The sequence below is a fragment of the Cannabis sativa genome, chromosome 6 (genome assembly GCF_029168945.1).
Source record: "Cannabis sativa cultivar Pink pepper isolate KNU-18-1 chromosome 6, ASM2916894v1, whole genome shotgun sequence".
NCBI classification, from domain to species: domain Eukaryota; kingdom Viridiplantae; phylum Streptophyta; class Magnoliopsida; order Rosales; family Cannabaceae; genus Cannabis; species Cannabis sativa.
In genome coordinates this window covers 6,415,506-6,429,445 of record NC_083606.1, presented here as the reverse complement: position 1 = coordinate 6,429,445, position 13,940 = coordinate 6,415,506, and the positions used below count along the sequence as shown (strand labels likewise).

Here is a 13,940-nt window from a genome sequence, read left to right as displayed (position 1 = left end):
ATAGCAATATAAGTCTATCTAACACTTAATAACACACACACACACAACAAACTAAACACAATTACATAATATAGACACTAATTACTTTATTATTTAGTTTAAAATTTAAGTTTAAAGATATCAAAATAACTCTAAATCTTAGAGTTATCAATTTAATATAGTTAATTTTTTAGAATTTTTTTGTTGTTACGAAAGTTTTCTAAACTATTATTATATTTACTAAAGTATCTAAAGTTTTTTTGTTTGTTTGAGTACTCTTGAATTTTTTAGAATTTTCTTTCACTTGTGTTAGTAGTAGAAATTATGTAGAAACTAGTCATTTAATAATGTTTATAGATTAATCTATAAAGTCCTAAAATAAAAATATAATCTCATCATTTTGTACCAAATCAAAAATCACTCAAATTAAGATATAAAATATAACTTCTTCCATTTAACTAATCTCTCCAAAATTCTTCTCATTATCTAACAAACAATTACATAATTAAATAATATCCACAACATATATAAACGAAAAAGCATTATAATAAGTAGAAAAAATATAGTAGTAGAATTCATCATGACACGAAATAGTACATAACGTCTACATGATGATGATCATTAATATTATTCTGAATATCCTTATATTAATTTGCCCACCTTTTTTCAACCCACTTATCAACTGTGACCAGCAGCAAAAAAAAGGTAGTAGAATATGTAACATAGGACCAAATATCACAAACGAAGTAAGGAAGCCAAATGAAGCAACAATAATAAAGATAGAGTTTGCAATGCAAATTTCATGGAAGCAAAGATATATTGTAGTAGCTAGGATAACCCAATTGCGCCCAAATTAGGGCAACAAACATGGCTGTGCCAACTGGTTTCGGTTTTGAATGGTCATTAAGGTAGTGATAAGTGTTGACACCAATATTAATAGAGTCTTGATTCTGTCTTAATTTGACAAATCTTACTTTCTCTATTGATATTCTAGTACTATTGGTTCATTGATAAACTGTGTAATATGAACAGATTCTCAAGGCTTGCCAAGTTAGAGCCTGCAAGGTTAATGTTTACTCTAACACCCTCCTACATGTCAATATTACTATTAGTTTAATAAAGTATCGAGTCTAGTTTAATGTAATACTCTTTGTTTAAAACTTTTGCATAATATCAAAAGCATTGTTATTGGGCACTAGTAGTGTCTAACACCTTTTAGATATATCGTCTTGTGATTGGCTAACGATACTAACAAATACCATTATAATTAATACTAGTGAAAATAATCACTACTTTGAAAAATAATGGTGTTCACATTTATTAACTATAAATCTCTGTCTGATCGATTATTTCTTTTGCACCCTTCAACTATTTCATTACTGGTTCTGTCTGTAAAAATTGTATTTCTCTCTTCTATAAAATGATCACGCTCACCATTCCAACAATACAAACTGTCACATATTAATATATGAATGGAATGAAACTAACAATCACAGCTCAAGAATGCTATCATCAACCTCCTGTTACAATCTCTTAGTTAACTTCTACCCTCGAAAACACATATCAATATATTTTTTTTTTCAAATTTTTTTTCATGAGGGTGTTTGTTATATGCTTACAACATCATCCCTGTAAATTTTTGAAAAATTTCTATTAGTTTATAGTGCCGAAAATACGTTTGAAGTTTTTTGAACGTGCGTGGTAAACTAGAATATCAAGAATTCTGTTTTCAGTACTGTAAACTATTCGGAATTTTTCAAAAATTTACAGGGATGATCTTGTAATTATAACGAATACCGCTATGAAAAAAATATTTCGACATGTGATTTCAGATATAGAAATTGACTAAGAAGTTGTAATAGGAGGTTGTAATTAACATTCCTGAACATAAAACTACAAGTACTAACATATTGAGTGTAAATAAATATTGTAATACAAATACTTAAAATACAAGTAAATAAGAAAAGTAGGAAATGAAGATAATGTATTACAACTCAAAGTAACAAGAAAATAAAGAACAAAAATAATGTTAATAAGAAGAAAGAACTATCTTAATTAATTACTCTCATCACCTCGCGACTGAAAAGCTAGTAAGGATTACCAAAGTTTGAACAATATATTGCTTTACACTTTTATCTAAAAGCTTAGAGGGATTATTATTTGGCTTCAATTTTTTTTTTTTTAAAAAAAAAATTCTGAAAAAAAAGTTAAGAAAAAGATAAAAAAAAACAGACAAAATTAAAATGATGTTTATTCTATTTTCAAAAATAATTTTTATTTTTGGTCTAACATATTTTTCTATTTATATTTTCTCTCACATACCCGGCCATGGGTCTAGGGCTGAGTCCAGTTCCGGGTCCCGGCTTGGGATCACGGTCCGAGTATCGAGTCCCGAGATCCAACTCCAGGGTTCGGGTCCGGGCTCCATTCTTTGGGTCCGGGTTTGGGATCTGGGCCTGGAGTCTGAGTTTTGGGATCGAGGTCGGGTCCAAGTTGAGCTAGATTCATGTCGTAGTATGATGTAGAATATTAATATTTTTTTTAGTAAAAAAACTTTATAAATAGATTTTGAAAAGCATTAGATAAATACTGTTAAATTTTTAAATTAGCAAAAAACTATATTTTTTCTCTTACTTTTAAAAATACAATTCTAAAAATTGAAAAACACATGCAAACAATCTCTTATTTCCTCAATTGAAGAAAAACACATGCAAAGACTAAGGGAATCGCTTTGAAAACAATTAAGCTTATAAGGTTGTAGCAATATTTTTCTAGATAAAAATTAGTATCTAAATGAGCATCTAATATATGTATTTATATAGTATTTAGAATCACATATTTTCAAATCTAAACAAGTATAACGCACATCAACTCTCAATATAGGTAGGCTTAAATGAATGATTTGGGGTATTATAGGAGTTGTTAGAAGCGAACACAACATTCTCAAAACGCTCAAGTTTACAAAAATGGCCCAAATGTCACTAGTAACCAGTTACTATAAAATTCAACATTTTGCAACTAACTCCGAACAGTCCAAAACTTCCCATCTTAATTTATAGGTTAATTAGTAATTTTTTCCCCCGAACTTTGATATGTACTAAATTATGTCTCCTGAACTTTTATGACCGTTAAAAATTCCCCTTGAACTATTAAGATTGTTAAATTTAAAGACTTTTATCTAATTTTAGTAAAAAAATTCTATCATGGATGAACATTCAGGGGGCATGATTTAGTACATATCAAAGTTTGAGGGGCATAATTTGGTAGATATCAAAGTCTAAAGAGCATGTTTTAGTAAATAAACAATCACTGAAACAGTAAAATTGAATGAAATTAGACAAAAATCCTTAAATTTAACAACCTCAATAGTTCAAGAAGAATTTTTAACTGCCAAAAAAGTTAAGGGGGTATGATTTAGTATATGTCAAAGTTTGGAAGGAAAAAATTGCTAATTAGCCTAATTTATACTACTTATAGATGATAGTAATAAGTCCATATATTTTCATTATATCTCTTAAATTTCGTAGAATAAGTAATATCCCTTGACACATTTAATTGGTGATATTTATGAAATTACAAATAGTAACTTGTAACTCCACAAATTGTATATTACAAGACAATTATACTTAAAACAATTTGTTACATTATATATTTATTTTATATATTATATTATTTAATAAATTATATAACAAAAAAATACTATAAATTTTTTATATGGTGGTAACATCATTATAATTATTTATATATATATAAAAGAAAAGTATAAGAAGGTGACATATTATTCTAAAATCTCTCTAATTATCTTTATTTGTTCACTCTTTAATTTTCTTATTATTTTTTTTATTAGTTTTATAATTATTGATTGACTAATTAATTAAGAAAAATATTTATATATGTAAACTATTATTATTTCTTAAACTATACTTAATCATCTATATATCTATACGTATAAAACTAAGATATGAAGCGGTAATATGACACTTTCATATTCTATCTATTATCTCTTTAATTATCTCAATATTTAGCATTTTATTTATTTTGATTAAAAAAATTATTTACATACAATTTAAAAAGAAATTCATACTTATACATGTCAAAATTATCTTTCTCCAAATATCATATTTTAATTTTTTTTAATAATTTTCTTCAAATATCTCAAAACCACCAAATTATTTATATATATATATATATATATTTTCCGAATATATATATTCATACATATATTTATATACTTTAAATTTGTAACTCAAAAATTATAGGAGGTTAATGATATTAATAAATTATTGCTCTCTTTTCTTTATATGATATCACATGTATGTGAAGGGTAGGGCTGGCCCTAAGTATAGGTGGGCTAGGTCCGTGCTTAGGGCTCATTCATTTTAGGGGCCCAAATAAAAAAATACATTTTAAAAAATATACATATTTTTTAATAATTTTTAAAAATAACATTTATCTTTATAGTAAGGCTCAATTTTTTTTTGCCTATAGTTCATTTCAACTCAGGGCCAGCCCTGGTGAAAAGTGCTCTTGCCGAAGATGAATTCCAAATTATATATTATTGGGATTATTTCACGAAAACATAAAAACAACAAAAAATTTACAAAAATACAGTTTCACGGAATTTTGAACATTTTTACGATTATTTTGATTTTATTTACAGATTATACGGTATTTTTATGTTGTAATCTTGTTAATTTATTGTTAATTTTTTGTTATATGTATGCTATTTTTTGTTGTTATTTTAATGTTACTTTTATGTAGTTTTCTTATTGATTTTATGTTATTTTCGTATTATTTTTTAGAAAACCGTAAAAATATATAAAAAAAAAAAACATTCTTTGAACGTAAAAATGTAAATATTTTACAAAAAATAGTGGTTTATGTAATTATTCCTATATTATTTGTGTATTCATTATGAGTTTCTTAGGTAAAAATTTCCACAAATTAGGTATACGCACATATATTCTTTATTTTTAATATTATTTTTTTTATTAATATTTTTCATGTTGTGTGTTAATTTTCTATCATTATGTCTTGTGTTAATTCTCCATTACTATCAATACTTATGTTCACCTTTGTATGTTTAAATTATTAATTTTTTTTTTTAATAGTTGTATCCAATTATAATACAAATTTTCTCTACATATTGCATATTAAAGAATTTTAAAAACCTAAGTGTTCAAATTATTAATTCTTTTATATTTATATCCAACTATAATACAAGTTTTCTCTATATATTGCATATTAAAAAAAATTTAAAAGTAAAGGGTCCAATTGAACATCACATGATTTTTAAAATATATAAAAAATTTATGGACGATGTCCGAAATCTACTTTTAAAAGTTAAAGTTCAGTGTTAATCTTTACCCAGAACATAAATTTTTAAATATATATTTTAGATTATTTATAAATAATTTTAATATTTTGACAAAATATAATCTTCAAAATATTTATTTTAAAATATTTATACTGTTCAAATAATTTACTTACTTTTTCATTAACTTGAAATAATAATAATGGAGATTACTAAAAGTTGAAAGCTTTCATATTTGTACTCTTATTTATCATTTTCTTTTGTGTGTCCATGTGCTTAGATAATAATAAAAAAATCAAACAATTGAGTGGATCATACGTTTAAAATTAACCTTTGTATTGTTGAAGTTTAAAATATAATTTTTTATATATAATTTAAAAAAATTATAAATAATCGCACGAGAAGCGCGAATTATTTTCTAATTTTATAATAATAATTAAAAAAATTCAATTTCAATAATTTTACTATTCTTCAATGAATTGATTTGCTTTGATTTTTTTAATTAGTACAATGGTTTGGTTTTCATTTTGGGAAAATCGCATGAACATTTTGATTTCAAAATTCTTCTAAACCATATCAAGAACAGAACCTTGAACTAGCCATGATATTATACGTTGGCTGGATGTTGACCATTTTGTGCTGCAAATATTTAATAATTATATGGCAACTCAAGATTTAAAGGGGGTATAATTTTTTTTTTTTTTTGTAAGGTAGATATTAAAGGTTGTTAATTAGTTATTCTAACTGATTTGTAATCAATTATTTTTCTGTTAATTACCTTGCCAAGTTGTTTATTTTATAGCACATGTCTAATTGTACCTTTGCCTAGGCTTGTAATTCAGCTCAACCAATATACAACAGATTATTCTTTTCCTTTTCACTCTGTTTTCTCTGTTACAAAGCTTAAGGCTTCTCATATGGTATCAGAAGTTACCCTGCCCATTTCAATGGCAAGGCCTTCCACAAGATCTCAGGATGGACTCCTTCATCCTCCACCTGAAAATAACTCCTCAGACCCTCCTGCTGAGGTTACTTCCGCTCCCACAGCAGATCCAATGGCGACTTCTTGACGACCTACAACCAGGACTCGACCTCCAAATCATACAGCTGTTCACGAAGATCCGTCTCCAAGAACCGAAGACAACCCGATTCTCAACAGCCGATCCACTTCTCTTCAAGATCGCCATGTTCATGAAGATTCCAGCCCTTTCTTCCTCAGTTCCGGTGACCATCCTGGTCTGGTTTTGGTTTCGACAGTACTCACGGGGATCAATTATCAATCTTGGAAAAGGAGAATCACCATGGCCTTGGCTGCGAAGAACAAAATTGCATTCATAGATGGCTCACTCCCTCGGCCAGAATCTGGTAACTCTCTTCTCCCTTCTTGGCTTCGTTGTAACAATATGGTTATGTCCTGGCTCGTCAATTCCGTCTCTGCTGAAATCGCTCAAAGTATTATGTACTTTGACCTAGCTACTGATATGTGGCAAGACTTAGCTGAAAGATTCAATGAGGGCAATGCTCCTCGAATCTTCCAACTTCAAACGCAACTCACTCGGTTGCAACAAGGTGACAATTCCGTCACTACATACTTCACAAAACTCAAATCCCTATGGGATTAGCTGAAAGAATTTCAGCCGAATACAACCTGTACCTGTGGTGCCTTGAAGGTTTTTCTTGATTTTTATAATCAAAATCAAGTCCTCCAATTTCTTACTGGGCTTAACGAATCATACTCCTCTGTTCGTGCCCAAATTTTACTCAATGAACCTATACCGAACCTCTCGCGAGTCTTTGCCATGATCGTTCAAGAAGAACGCCAACGCACTCTTGGTTCATTTGAAAACCATCCTCTTGCTTCATCGGTTCGACCACCATCTACCAATCCTTCAAGAAATAAAAATCCGAGACCCTCTTGTTCTCATTGTGGTAAGCCCGGTCACTTAGTTGACAAGTGCTTCTTTATCCATGGATTTCCACCGGGTTATGGAGACAAGAAAAGAACTGATAAGGGTAAAGCTCAAGTGAATCAAGCTACCACCAGCAATCGCAAACAACCTGAGAACACTGCTACTGCACCTACTGTTCCAGATCTTACTTCCCAGTGCCAGCACCTAATTTCTCTACTAAGCCAACAACTTAGTCAATCCACCCGTGCTGAACCTGCTGCAGCTTCAAACCAGGCTGGTAATATCTCTTCTAACTCTTTTCAATGGGTTCTTGATAGTGGTGCTACACACCACATGTGTTCTAATTTTTCTTGTTTTACTTCCTTCAAAGATTTAACTTTTCCTAAATATGTTATACTACCTAATGGTCACAAAATTTTTGTCTCCAAAGTTGGTACAGTGTGCATTAATCATAATCTCACCCTTCACAATGTACTCTATATACCAGATTTTTGATTCAATCTCCTCTCCATCACTGCTTTGGTTGATCAATTCCCTTACTATATTTTTTTTAACACCAAAGATTGTGTTATACAGGATCTTTCTCGGAGTGTGGTGATTGGGACAGCTAAACGTCAAGGAAAGTTGTATCTCCTACACCAAGAACCTCCTATAACAGCTGCTGGTTTTTCTGGTTTAGTTTTAAATAAATCAATTGTAGATCAATGGCATAATCGCCTTGGTCACCCATCTTTGTATGTTCAAACATTTTCAATAAAAAGATTGGTTCTTCTATTGTTCACCATCCTCATACTCACTGTCATATATACAATGTTGCAAAGCAAAAACGATTACCTTTTGTTTCTCATAACAACTTTGCATCTCATATTTTTGATTTAATCCATATGGATATATGGGGACCTTTCCCAATAATAAGTACTGAAGGGTATCGTTACTTCTTGACTATTGTTGACGATAAATCCCGATATACATGGACATATATGTTAAAAACCAAATCTGAAGTTCAAAAAGTCATTCCTGATTTTTTTCAGATGGTTAATACACAATTTTCTCATGCCATCAAGGCTGTAAGATCAGATAATGCTAAGGAGTTGAATCTTTCTTCCTTTTATGCATCCAAAGGAGTTACACATTATCACTCCTGTGTTGAGAGACCACAACAAAACTCGGTTGTGGAGAGAAAACACCAACACATTCTCAATGTTGCTCGTGCGTTAGGATTTCAATCCCATCTCCCTCTGGTTTATTGGCCTCACCTAATTGCTACATCAACTTACCTCATAAATCGAACACCCTCTATTCTACTCAAGACCAATACCTCTTTTGAACTTATCTATAACAAACCCCCTACTTATGATCATCTCCGATCCTTTGGGTGTTTAGCATATGGTTCCACTTTACCCTCTAAAAGGCACAAGTTTTCTCCAAGAAGTCGTGCCTCTGTCTTTATTGGCTATCCACACGGAATGAAAGCCTATCTCTTATTTGACATTGAATCTCAACAAATATACACTTCTAGGGACGTTATATTCCATGAGAATATTTTTCCCTATCTCTCTACCACTTCCTTAGATGAGATTAACAATTTTCTTTCTCCTTTGGTTCTCCCTTATCAACAGCCTGTTGCACCAGCAACAGCACCAGCCACTTCCAATATATCATCATCTCATATAAAGCAACATGTTGCACCCACCCCAGAAATAATTTCCACTGCAGACTTCACCCAATCGGTTGTTTCTGCACCTATATCAAAAAAACCAGCAACTAATTCAGCACCTGCCCAGCAGCCTCTTGCACCAGTTTATGCATCAGATCATGCACCACCTTGTGCATCTGATCGTGCATCACATAGTGCACCAAATTCCCAACCCGACTGTGCATCAGATATTGCACCAGTTTGTGCACCACATTGTGCACCAGATATTGCACCAGATTGTGCATCAGACATTGCACCAGATTGTGAACCAAATATTACACCACCTTGTGAACCTGACACAAACAAAACCAGCCCTCCAGCTGCTATTCGCACAACAAAAACAGGTCGACAAGTTGTCAAACCTGCTCACTTGAAAAATTATGTATGTCATGCGGCTTCTACTAATCATCCTATTGAGCCTTTCTTATCCTACATCAAACTTCATCCCTCTTTTAGAGCTGCTGTCCTTGCAGCCTACACACAAACCGAGCCTCAAAACTATGTTGAGGCTTCTCAATTCAAACATTGGCTTGAAGCAATTGATAATGAAACCCAAGCTTTAGAAAAAAAATAAAACTTAAATCATTACCAAGTTGCCTCCTGGACACAAACCCATTGGTTGCAAATGGGTGTACAAGGTTAAATATAATCAAGAAGGTGAAGTTGTAAGATTCAAGGCTCGCCTCGTTGCTAAAGGCTATAGCCAAAAACCCGACATTGATTTTTCGCAAACATATGCACCTGTTGCAAAATTCAATACCCTCAAAGTTTTTTTGGCACTTTAATAATTGGGTTATTCATCAAGTAGATGTCAATAACGTATTCCTTCATGGGGATCTCCATGAAGAGGTCTATATGAAAATTCCTCCTGGTTATAATGCTCCTCCCAATACAGTTTGCAAACTCAATAAGAGCATCTATGGCCTCAAACAAGCATCCCGACAATGGTATGCCAAATTAAGCTCCACATTGATCGAGGATGGCTTTACCCAATCTCTATCCGATAACTCATTATTCATCAAGAAAACAAACTCTATCTTCATTGCCATTCTCATCTATGTCGATGACATGATCATAGCAAGCAACAACAATGTTGCCATCTCTCAGTTCACTCAAAAACTGGATGCCAAGTTCAAACTCAAAGACTTAGGAAAGCTTCATTTTTTCCTTGGCCTTGAAGTTGGTAGAACTTCCAAAGGGATCTCCATTTCCCAAAGGCCATTTACTCTTCAACTTCTCAAAGATACAGGATATCTAGGGGCAAAATCGGCCTCTACACCCATGGAACTCAACCTTAAATTGAGCAAAGACAAAGGGAAAATTCTCCCTGACCCATCCGGTTATAGAAGTTTGATAGGCAAACTCATCTATCTTACTATTACTAGGCCGGACATCACATATGCTGTCAATCATCTCAGCCAATTCCTCTCTTGTCCTCGGCTTCCCCATATGCAGGCCACTCATCGAATTTTACAATACTTAAAGCAAACACCTGGACAGGGACTCTTTTTTCCTTCCGATGCAGCACCACATCTGCAAGCATATACTGAAACCAGTCTATCCTGAGACAATGTCCAAGTCTCGTTCTTTGCTGATGCAGATTGAAGCAGCTGTCAAGATACTCGTCGCTCCATTTCAGGTTATTGCATTTTTCTTGGGAAGTCCCTCGTCTCCTGGAAATCAAAAAAACAACAAGTAGTTTCTCGTTCGTCGGCTGAAGCTGAATACCGTGCAATGGCTAATGCTACTTTCGAATTGACATGGCTCCTTGCCCTTCTCAATGACTTTGGCGTCTCCCACAAACAACCAGCTAATCTTTATTGCGACAACATGGCTGCTATTCACATCAGTGAAAACCCCGTGTATCATGAGCGCACCAAACATGTTGAAATCGACTGCCACTTCATCCGAGAGAAAATTCAGCAAGGCTCCATTCGTCTTCTCCATGTCTCTTCTCAACAAAACTTGGCGGATATTTTTACCAAACCTTTACTTCCTACCCCTTTTTCTACCATAGTTTCCAAGATGGGCGTAATTAATATCTACACTCCATCTTGAGGGGGGCTATTAAAGGTTGTTAATTAGTTATTCTAACTGATTTGTAATCAGTTATTTTTCTGTTAATTACCTTGCCAAGTTGCTTATTTTGTAGCACATGTCTAATTGTACCTTTGCCTATATAAAGGCTTGTAATTCAGCTCAACCAATATACAACAGATTATTCTTTTCCTTTTCACTCTGTTTTCTCTGTTACAAAGCTTAAAGCTTCTCATAGTAGATAGGGCAAAAGTAAACTTAAAAAGGAAAAAAACAATGCTCTACGTAATCTAATTTAACCATTACACTAAATCTAATATTATATCTATAAATATCAATTTTTTATTACAAATATATGTCGTAACTAACTAAATTGCATATATATTTTTTTTTCCGAATTTTTTTTATCCAAGGACGACTGTCCCGCCTCGCTTACATGTGAGTGCGCCCCACATGCCATGTGTAACGTCCCCGCTTCAAGCCTCCATTGGGTCCTTACACCCACAGAATGAATGACTCTTATACACGAGTACGTTACTCTGGCTGCTTCATGGACTGATGACTGACCCTACAGACCAACACAAGTATTTCCAGCGTACTTTGTCCTCACTCGCACGCTTCCTAGGAAAACTTCCCAAGAGGTCACCCATCCTGAAATTACCCCAGGTCAAGCACGCTTAACTGTAGAGTTCTTTCGTGATGGGCTACCGAAAAAAAAGATGCACCTTGTTGATATAGGTAGTACCAATCAATCCATTTAAGCTCTCTTCAACTGTGTAGTCACACTTGACCTTCCCCAGGCGATGTGGGATTGCACAGCTTACCCGGTGTTTCCCCTTACAGATCACGGGACTACTGACTGTCACAATCAGCCCCCTTACGGGGTCCGATGTCCTCGTCGACCACACTTCCGGCTGGGTCAAGGCTTTGATACCATTTTGTAATGCCCGTACTTTTATAAAAATATTAATTTTTTTTTTACAAGCGTTAAACGCAGAAAATTATAATGTCGCATTTTTATTTAATACTTGAAAATGTTCACAACTGGCCAATTTTCATACAAAAGACATAATAAATAATTGCGACGTAAATTTAATAGCGTAAATAAATAAATAGAGCGCCCTAGACTGCTCGCAGTTATATGGCCCTCAGCGAGTTCACACACACAAGCGTCCAAAGTTTCATTCGCCACTGGCATTCTAGACTTTCAGTTACATTGGTCTGCACATGATAATTTGATAAGGGTGAGCTACTAAACTCAGTAAGGAAATGTGTGTCAGGTAGTCACATAAATAAAAGTAAATCCTAACTAAATTGCACATGCACATATTTAGACAGATAGCAAAACATAAACTTAATTATATCACTAGTCACTAATAACTAGGTTCTAAGCTAAATCACATGATAATGATTACGCCTGAGTCTGACTTTGGCAAATAAACTCGAGCTATTAGACTGAAAGGCGGAGGGCTGGGTTCAGTAAAATCGTACCCACTACTAAATGGCCCCCTATCTACCATATAGACCCAACAGTCAAGTATTTAACTATTATCTTCTCGGTCAAACCATGTCACATAAACTATAATCTATCTAATTTAAATAATGGCAAACTATTATACATTATTTAAATAACATAACAATCATAATTAAATAATGTGAATCTTATAAACACACTATTTACATACATACTTAAATAACATGAATCTTATAAACATATTATTTAAATATATACCTTTAGCAATGGTCATGCTCTAATACTGTAAACATACATAAATAACATGAATCTTATAAACATATTATTTAAATATATATTATACAGTACATTAAATAACAAACAATAAAGAGTCAGGCAGAAGACCTTAGTTAACTTCTCTTTTACTATTCCCACTCCTCCTATGAATGTTATTACATACAGATAACTTATGTTTTTTCTACTTAATTTCCTTACCTCGAATATGGAGTCCTAGCCTTGATTGCAATGAAAGTGATCCTTGAGAATAATTGTCTTAGGAAAAACCTAAATTTCATACTTATTAATTAGGAGTTATCATAATGGTATATATATAATATATATATGTGTGTGCGTATTACATATATATATATATGAAACTTATCTTTGAATTTACTAATCTCAAATTATAAAATGATACCTTAGTTTTCAAATAAAATCTAGTAGAGCACTAGAAACTTGAATGTAAAACAATGAAGGTAGTGACGTCGAAACGATGAAGAATGTGATGAGCCATATATATTTATGTGTATATATGTATAGGAGAGGCGATGGTGGTGTAGTGATTTTGGCTTTTGGCTTTTCAAGAAACAAGTGATTAATGAGATTAGAAGAAAGTGACTATAGCTGGCGGTAGAGAGAGGGCTCAAGAATGAATGTTTTAGATATAAAATTTAGTAAGAGTGTGGTTTGAGAATTTTGATGGCTTCTTTGAATATGAGTGAGGAAATAAGTGCACTACATATCTCTATTTATAGATTTTTGATTGGACTTAACTCTAGTTAGTTTAACCACACTCCACTCCTGAATTAAGTTATAACAAAACTATTGAACCAATCTTTAATTAAATCCACATGGCAGCCCTATATATGTTTCATGCTCAAACACTTTGGATTAATTCAACGGTAGAGAGAAAAGCTCCATTTCAAACAGTAACTTAATTACCACCTAATTCGTGATGCTACTAATTCTCTAACTATATCATCCACGCTCCTACTTTGTAGCATAATTGTGGAATACTTAGAAGAATAATGATCATCAAAGTCATGCATGTTGGTTGGAAAGAAATGGTCTTCAAAGATTTATTAATGAGATCTAATCTCTTAATGCTAGCCACGCAATCAATCTTACCATGCACTCATATATCTTCTTTTATGGACCAATTTATTTGTAACTAAATCCTATTTCTTATATAATCTATATCATTTTAAATATAAAAGTTGAAACCAACTCAACCTAGGACTAAGTTAATGTACACCTAATAATACTCACTAA

The 13,940-nt window shown here is 32.5% G+C and overlaps 1 long non-coding RNA gene across 1 annotated transcript; it reads right to left on the bottom strand.

Annotated features, from left to right (window-relative positions):
* Nucleotides 1-11,227: 11,227 nt before the first annotated feature.
* Nucleotides 11,228-13,671, bottom strand: LOC133038736 (uncharacterized). The gene is made up of 3 exons (XR_009688251.1): nucleotides 13,087-13,671; nucleotides 12,885-12,953; nucleotides 11,228-12,157 (listed from the first exon to the last, which is right to left on the bottom strand). It is a non-coding gene; the product is annotated as an uncharacterized LOC133038736 (long non-coding RNA).
* Nucleotides 13,672-13,940: the final 269 nt, after the last annotated feature.